We start from the raw sequence: 9,913 nt of genomic DNA, 5'->3' as shown, positions 1-9,913 counted from the left end.
TCCCCCCATAAGTAAGTGATGCCCCCACTAGAATCACAATGCAATTTAAAGAGACAAGAGTACTATAGAGGTAACGGACAGATATGGGTACCAAAACAAGGTATATGAAGTGAAATTGAGACCCTCCTAGAGAATAATTTCAAATGGGTATTTGCCTCATCAATATCCTAGGATACCTAAGAAGTGGTTAGACAACATAACAACACTGAATGTCGGTATCAATGTCAACAATATAGGATACGTAAGAAGCAGTTAAACAATAGAACAAACATCATAGAAAGGGGGTATGTGACCACTTTAGAATTTATAGATAGGGAGTGGGACTAGTGTTTTAGGGTCCATAGATAGGGTGGTTTTTCTATATGGTTGCACGCAGGGGACATCCCCCCATAAGTATAAGTGATTTCCCTAGGAGCATCACAATGCACTTTAAAGAAACAAGAGTACTATAGAGGTAACCAACATATATGGTACCAAAACCGTAGGTCAAGGCATATGAAGTCCAATTGAGACCCTCCCAGAGAAGAATTCCAAATGGGTATCAACCTTGACAATATCCTAGGATACCTAAGAAGCGGTTAGACAATAGAACAACACCGAATGTTGTTAAAGTCTACTACAATCTCAAGAGGATATAGAATAGAGATGGAGTCCTAATAATATTCTTCTTGCAAAATGGATCTACAAAGGCTGTACAAAGATTTGGCTACTAGTCAACCAAAGGATAATTGCAACTACAATAGAATTTCATGAAGATCTTACAAGCTCAACAAAACCAAGGGCCAAGAAAAATCATCAAAGAAGCTGCAAAGGTCATATAGAGATTTTGAATTCCTAAGTCTTCCAATGAGCCAAGTCAAAATCCTGATGTCGATAGTCACCAAAGGCCTACAACAACATGAAAGGCTCCTTTCAATATGCTTGGTTGGAGAATCAAACAGACAATGGACTCTTCAAAAGTCAAAGAAGGAAACCCAATTACCAACAAAGCTTCAGACTCAAAGATGATAAAGGAGGTATGGAAATATCCTAACCTTCAATGCCCTCTTTTTGAGAATTCAAGCTTACTTCTACGAGAGGAAATGTTTGTAGTAAGCATAAGAATGTGAAAAATCAAGTCACCAGGGTGAAAAATACACTCTTTGGCACAGTCACAGTCGGGTGTTAAGCTGTTGAATGAGAAAAGTGTTCGTCCCAAAGCTTCAATTCATAATAAACTATGTGCTAAGAGTCGTATTTATTAGGCCTATGCTCAAGCTAGAAGAGTTGAGCATATCTAAATCATGTCACTCATGCTCGATAGACAAGCATAAGAGTCAAAGTATAATAATGCAATGGAATTGATATTTTAATATTTATTGCAATTGACAGGTGGAAAAAGAACTGGCAGCTAATGAACTATGTGAAAGGATATGGCATTTTATGTATATTTTAGTGCTCTTTATGAGCTTTGGCCATTTATGACTGACCGGAGACTTTGTACTCACTTTGACCACTCAAGAAATCTAGAAAGTAAATACGTGCAAGAGAGAAATGGTCACTCTTGCACAGGGGAAGATTGCACCTAGTGTTTGTGTCTTCTTATCTCCTCTCTCACTGTGTCGGTGTAGTACTCCCCTCTAGGAGGTGCGACTGCACCCTCTCTCTCTCTCTCTCTCTCTCTCTCTCTCTCTCTCTCTCTCTCTCTCTCTCTCTCTCTCTCTCTCTCTCTCTCTCTCTCTCGCTCCATCTCATTCTCTCTCTCTCTTTGCTCGCATTTAGCTTGACTATGGATTTTTTTGAATCATCAAGTATGCCAATTTTTTTGTTTATGGCTTGCAGCGTGTTATTTTGGCATTTTACAGGGCTCTTTGTGCTTTTGTTTGTACCAATGGTATCGGATCTAAGGCTATGTTCTTCTATTTGCCACAATAATGACTATGGATATTGTCATGACCCAAGATAGGTCATGCATACCTACCACTTTATTCTTCTTATTTAAAATTACATGTATGTGATTATTATTAATCTGCTAGGTTCACATGTGTGTTTGGATTATTTAGGAATCATAGAATTGTCATGGTGTGGTGAATTGGAGTGTAATGATCGATTATAGTAACAATTAACTTAGAGAGAAAGAGTTAGGCTATCGTATTGCCTACAGTAGCTAGTTCTAGGGAACTGGAAAGAATAAGAATAAGAAAACCAAAATCATCTTAGGAAGAAACCCCAAGAGAAGTAGAAGAAGATTTATGTCATAGGAAAATTTTTGAGAGATCTCAAAGATCTACCGAAAGAGGCTTTGATCCTATAAGAAGCTAGACTCAAAAACTACTATACTAGGGTGATGTATGAGGGGAAGAGCAAAGAAAAGTCTTTTACAAGGAGCCCTCCCAAAACATGTTCAACAAATCCCCAACTCAAAACCTCTCCTTTGAGGATGCTCCATTGTGACTCACAACTGGGGGAAACCACTCTAGGACTAAGAATTAATGTATGTATAGACATCTTTAAACAAAAATGTGAAGACAGACATGCGACAACAACGGTGTTGGCCAAACATGCTATTATCTGCAGACAGCCATGCAACAACAGCGCTGTTGGCCAAATTATTTCAGTCGACGTCAACAAACCTTTCCAAGATATCATCGGTAGTGTTGGCGCAACAACAAATTGTGGTGGGCATCATACAATAGTAGCACCATGCAGTAGGTGGCCACCAACCTCAGCTAGATAGATACTCTCTCCCTCTCTCTCTCTCTCTCTCTCTCTCTCTCTCTCTCTCTCTCTCTCTCTCTCTCTCTCTCTCTCTCTCTCTCTCTCTCTCTCTCGCCCCTCTCTAGCTGCCATGCACATGCAAAAATGAGAGAACCTTGAGAGTTTTCCACTAAGACTTCCTTCTCTTAACATGCATCGAGCCCAAATTTAATTTCACTGACCATAACCGAGTGTTTGACAACCACTAACTCTCCCGCACAAACACACAGTCTCGTTCGTCATCAAGCCAATCGAATCTCTCCCTTGCTTTTTCTCTCTACCCTTGCCATCCATTTCTGCTCTCTATCTATGACTGCCTCCCATTGACACTCTCCTTTTTTGTCTTGCATGGTGGCACTAAGGCCATATATTTGTCACTACCAGTAGTTTCCATGCAAGATATCAACCTCACAAACATTGAGGTTGATATCTTGCCCCTCATTTGCACAGCTATACACACACTGCCCTGCCAACCAACCTCCTTGCCTCACTTTCCTCTTGAGAAACTCAAGAAAACAATTCCGCACCGCCCAGTGCAATAGGCCACCCACCAAATTTTTCTTTCTCTTTCTTGCCCTCTCATTTCCTATTGACACACACACACACCTACTCTGGCCACCACTAACCTCTATGTAAGCTTTCTCTACTATCTACCTGCACTACCTTGCAACAATGGCCATAGTGGTTCCAACAAATTCTCTCTCTCTCTCTCTCTCTCTCTCTCTCTCTCTCTCCCCTCCAATATGACTACATACAGTAGTGGACATTGATGAGGCAAACCACCATCATATTCTCTCTCTCTCTCTCCCTCCCTCTCTCTCTCTCTCTCTCTCTCTCTCTCTCTCTCTCTCTCTCTCCCCCAATATGACTACGTACAGTAGTAGACATTGATGAGGCAAACCACCATCATATTCTCTCTCTCTCTCTCTCCCCCTTCCAATATGACTATGTATAGCATTAGACATTCACAAAGCACTACATCGACCACTGCCATACTTTCTCAGACAATGCTAGATGTCGAGCATTCATGATATTGATGATGATTCCAACATTTCACTTTACTTAATTTTATTTTTGTACTAAGCATTGGTTAACTCCATAAGCATTGTATCTGTTTGGTCCCACAGGAAGAGGAAAATGGTGAGAAGTATGCTCCTCGTGTCACCACTCCCCGGGTTCGGGATCCTATCCAAGAGACACTTATCGAGTCTCCCCTTACCTCTCATAGCCCATGAGTTGGGTGATTATGAAGCTGCAAGTTTGTACAATCAAGAACTAGTTTTCTTTTGCTGTATGCTACTGATAGCCGTTTTTCGGCTCTCTGTAATTGCCATAGTGAGTTATCTCACCCTATCAAATCACTCAAACACTGTGGTTACCCTCACCCTTTCACTGTATATAGGTGCGTGTGAGTTAGGGGACTTTTCCCATATCTCCTTACTAAAATAAAAAACCCTCAATTAGCTAGTCATTGGGCTAGTTGAGCCAAAAAAATAAAAAATATAAAAAATATAAGTATATTATGGCCCATGCGTATGTAAATATTTCTTTGTATATAGGGCCTAAATAAAATATTTTTTCATAATTATTTTGGTATTTATTTAAATATTTCTACCTAGGTGTGTGTTATTTATGCTATGTACATTGCCTCACCATTACCACAATTTTTCTTACCATTTTTCATACTCTTTATTCCATATAGAAATATTTTCATGTAAGCTTCTCTTATATTTGGTGTAACTCCACCCCAACAAAAATCCAAAAAAACTAGTTTTATTTATGTGTATATTTTTTCACTATTGTGATTTTTCCCTTCCTACATCTATTTTGTTTTTTTTCTAAAAAATTAGAACACCAAACATATTTATCTTTTTATGGTAGCCTCATAATGAGAGAGATTTCTTTTGACCCCTTTATATTTTTTCCACTTATATTATTTATATTTGACATTTTTTTTAGACCCGTCAATATTTGATTTTCTTAGTTGTACTATTCACTTATATCATGATCTCAACAATATCTTCAATTATAGACCTACCAAATAAGTTCAAGGGTAGGTGGCATGCATACATGCACTATGGAGGGCTCACTCTTGGAGGTATTCAAAAGAATCATCCAAAGAAAGACCCCACAAGGACCTTGTGCAGTGGAAAAAACCGGTTAGTTTTGCTGAATTTTTAAAGTTCACTTGCTATCCGAATTTGAAAAGGTGATACAAATAAAAGTTGTAGCTCGTGGGCTGAACTTTTGCCTCAAAGTTTTTCATATTTTTTTGAGCTACGAGCTGTGAGCTATGATTTTATTAGTGGACCCGAGTTTTCCCATGCTATGCAGCCACACTCTCTCTTCCACTTCATCATTTTCCTCTTTCACACACACTTCTCCACTCATCATCCCTACCTCTCTCACCACTCCTCTCTGCACCCTACTCACCTTCTCCTCAACCTTGAAGAATAAGAGAAACCATGGTGAACTCATACCTCCCACACACAATTCCATTCCAAAATTGACCACCTAGTCTCATTTTTCCTCCTCCAAATTACCCATATCTATCACAAAAACCATAAAATTCAGCCTCTTCTCTTAAAATACAGCATCATGGTGGTTGATTACTCAACTTCAATTACCTTGTCTCTCAAGGAAGGTCAAGAGTGTAGAAAAAATGTACCGTCAAAGCTAGTGGACCGTCAACAAGCGTCAAAATTGGCCCTACTCAAGACACTTGGAGCATCAACCTTGTAAGAAATCCACCTTTTCTTATCTCTTAAGAGTTTTTCTTCCTTATTTGTATCGTACATGGATACTCCCATTGTAAATATTCAATTCCATTTGTAAATTAATACTAACTCTACTAACACTAACCCACTATGAAAAGTCCTATCACCTCCATTTCTCTCCTCTCTCTTTCCCCACCAACTTCTTGATAATTCCAAGCAAAAGAAATTAGATAAATTGTTGAAAATCTAACCCAACCATGGTTAGAGGAGTAACCCTAGCCTTCAAAATTGCTATAAAAGGAGGGTGTAGCTAGCACAAAAAGGGGGGGAGAAGAAAGAGCACTATGCTATAGCTTGAGAAGCCAAGCTCAACCTCATGAGAAAAAGCCCTTGAGTGGAATTTCATTGGCATTAGGCATATGTATGTGTTGTATTAGGGGTGATTAGCAAGGGAACTCTATGCCATTGTAAGAGAGAGGGATCATTAAATTGAGAGTAGGAAATCTATCATTTCTCCTACTAGTGTAAGCCCAACATTTGCTGAATCAAGGAGGGTGAATTTGGACTAAGCATGGATACTTTGTCTCCCTTCCAACGTGAAGTCATGGACGATAATGATGTGTAAGTGTCTTGGTGTTTTATTTAAGTTCTTGATAGCTTGTCTCCGGGTATTGTTATCAATTTAGCCATAAATCCCACATGCTGTGAGAGGGCGACAGGGTGGAGAGGACTCCCCTGGCCTTAAGACAGTGATTGGGGTGGCTTTTTTCTTGTGATGTGTTGTGGTGTAATTTACTCAGGCTATGTTGAACAAATACTAATCTCACTTTGATTGGTCATGACAGATTTGTACGAAGGCATACAAGCACCCCCTTCCCCCTTCTCTCTCTTTCTTACATATATATATTTATGTTTGCTTGATCATTAACGATACACTTCAAAGCAGCCCGAGCACCATCTCTCTCTCTCTCTCTCGTGTTTTAGTGTGTGAGAGTGTTCCATTGGTGTTAGGGTTAGTGTAAATTCCTTGCTTATTTGTGGGTTGCTCTAACGATTCTCCTCTTTTGCGTCCTAGTTCGCTCTTAAACTAAGTGGTGCCCCTTGTGTAGTTGGGATTTGGCTGTGGGTTTGTTGTTTTGGTTTGTGTTGTGTTGTGCCCCAGTCCCATTGAGCAGCACGGGAGCCTTGAAGGGTGTCTAGAGGTTGCTCTTCTTGTTGCCCGCCCCGGACCGCCTCACTACATCATTGAATCAAAAAAAAATTTGGTATCTATTAAACGAGCTTGCATGGGCGAGACCCTAGCAATCTTCTTATGGTCTTAAGATCATACTCATCACACTACATTTTTTAGGTCAAATCGAAGAGAATGTATGTAATCTCACTATCATATCCAACCATATGCATTACTTATAGGCATGTGGTCCGTCTCTCTTATTATTTTCTCTAGATATCTCTGTGCAAGGTCTCCATCATTGTAGGATTTTACCGTTTCAAACCTAGATCACTCTTCAAATTTCCTCCGTCCATAGTTGCACCCAAAATATTCATCATTAGTACCAACTCCTGGATAGCTCTCATACCCATTCGCACGTACAAATTTCTAATGAGTCACTAAATATGTATCTTGCCAATGTTGGACACCCTCCCATTCAAGAGAAGCTCATCACAAAAGGCACAATCAAGTATGCTTTTGTGAAAAATTTCTTCTTGCTAGGTTTAGATAATTGAAACTTTTGTAAATAGGGCATATTTTATTTGTGTGCTTAAACATAATTTCCTTTTTGTTAGTTTTTCTATTGAGATTGCACAAAAAATGATACCATCTTGAGCTTGCTTCTTTTTATTAAGTAGTGGACTTCAAAGCTCTTGTAGTATTGTGGTGAATGATAAATAAATAAATGATTTATTTTTTAAGTGGGGTAGTGTTATCCATCTCGAGATTCTCTTGCAATACCTTAAATTTAGTACCCATTTTTTCTTGGAGTTAACACAGATGTTTATTAAGCATTTTCAATTTATCCTTCTCATGTATATCCTCGATAATTATTTATGGATGCATTAATAAGCACGGCCTTTCATAACAATACAAGCACTTACTATTAAAATAAAAACTTAATCGAAATAGGGGATAATTGATTTGTGGGATGACTAACCTTATCCACTCTCACCATCATGTGCACTTTGTTTTCACAAGCTCATACATGAGCATTACTATTCTTATTCTAGTGATTTTACTAGTCTTTCCTACCTTCACTATATATGCTTGCAAATTTTTGTAACTATTTGTTTTTGTAATTCTGGTGTAAACAATCATAAACATCCTCCATGTGCAATCCAGATCAATTTTTAGTCTTTTTATACAATGGTATCACTAGAGTGGCCAAGTAGTATTTTTCTTCTTTTGACATAAATTGAATTATCTTTAATAGGCTGCCTTTCTATTTTATTACATAGCCTATTTTCAACATAAATTTAACACATTTTGGATTTGTTAACTATATTTTGGTGTAATTTTGATAGTTGTAGCTCTCTCCTACTTTTACCTCTCTTCCCACACACACATTGATATATATATCTCCAAAGGAAATATATCATCCAGGTATGTACATCCAATACCTCCCTGTTTTTTTTCATGTTATCTTTTGAGCTACAAATGCAGCCATCTCTCATAGTATGGCTTGAGCTTTGAACTAAATGGATTTTTTTGATTGAGAATATTTGACATTGAGCTACGTAGATACTCACACAAACTAAGGTACTTTGCATTAATAAAAAATAGTTTGTAAGTCCTTTGATATACTCCAAAGTGGTGTCAAACAGATAGTAAATATTTTTCTCTTTGATGTCTTGTCTAGTCCATTGGTCACGTGCACACAAATGTTCCGATTTAGGCAATGTGTTAATGCTCATCATGGTGTAGATTCACCGATTTAGGCAACACCAGTTGTCCGTGCAAATCCGCCGATTTAGGGAGCACACATGCAAATTCGTTGATTTAGACAGTACAACAACAAACTACAGATTCATGATTTTTACACAATACCAAATGAAGATTTAACGATTTAGGCAGCATTAGTGCAGATTCATTGATTTAGACAGTATGTCTTATTGTTGTAGATTCCCCAATTTAGGCAACACCCATCACAAAATCATGCTGCAGTGGCTGGCCACCACCATAACTAGTATGATTTTGTTACCCGGGTACATAATGAAAGTGATTTGGATTTGGACTTATATTGTGGAATTGGAATTGGATTGGGATTTATTATATGATGATTTTTTTTGTCATGACAATGTGTATGTGATTAGACTTGACATTTATGAGATCGATGATGAGTGTGACCAATGATATTCTTATTTATCAGGGTATGACATATACAACTTATTCTAGTGGTATGGGACAGTAGAGTAGGTAGTATATAGATGACGGTAGGGATAAGCAATGTTGTTTAGTTTCATTAATTTTTTCTTTTACTATGTGCTATTTTTGACACAGATTTCTAATCACTATTTTTTTTAAATATTGTTTGCGGATTTCTAGTATCTTTGCAACTGAGGATAGTTGAGAGGTATGTAATGGAATTGATATTCTAATATTTATTATAGTTGACAGGTGGAAAAAGAATTAGCAGCTATTGGACTATGTAAAAGGATATGGCATTTTCTATATATTTTAGTGCTCTTTATGAGCTTTGGCCATTTATGACTGGCCAACCAGTTTGTACTTGCTTTGACCACTCAAGAAGTCTATAAAGTGAATATGCGCAAGGGAGAAATGGTCACTCTTGCACCCAATATTTGTGTCTTCTTCTCTCCTCTCTCTTCGTGTCGATGCACTCCGCTCTAGGAGGTGCACCCGCATGCTCTCTCTCTCTCTCTCTCTCTCTCTCTCTGTGTGTGTGTGTGTGTGTGTGTGTGTGTGTGTGTGTGTGTGTGTGTGTGTGCTCACATTTAGCTTGACTATGGATTTGTGCAAATCATCATATATGTCAATGTGTTTGTTTATGGCTTGCAGCGTGTTATTTTGGTGTTTTGTAGGGCTCTATGCACTCCTGTTTGTAGCAATTAGCTTAATCATGGTGGATTGATGTAGAGTTCAAAACTCACACACTGCCCACAGTAAGATGAGAGCATATATTCCCTATAGTGAAAACCCTTCCTAAAGGGGTGCCAGCTTGTAAAGCCATGTCATGTTCCATCATTGGACATATACATTAAACACTCTTTTTTGCTTCTACCTATGCACCTTGAGTGGACTACAATCGGCAAACCAACTTCCCATATTTCTACTGTCATATTGTTTACCCTCTTATTTCTCTATCTACGAGATAATAATCGCTTCAATACTTTATTAATATTTCCCATGTTAAAAAGTTCTCCAATAATGCACATATCCCAAAGCTACTTTTTTCCCTCTAAGTTTTCTCCCTTTGGTCATCTAGGTATTAGAACCTAATTTA

The sequence above is a fragment of the Adiantum capillus-veneris genome, chromosome 30, assembly GCF_014529385.1.
Source record: "Adiantum capillus-veneris isolate H3 chromosome 30, ASM1452938v2, whole genome shotgun sequence".
Classification (NCBI taxonomy): Eukaryota; Viridiplantae; Streptophyta; class Polypodiopsida; order Polypodiales; family Pteridaceae; genus Adiantum; species Adiantum capillus-veneris.
This window is presented reverse-complemented; position numbering follows the sequence as displayed.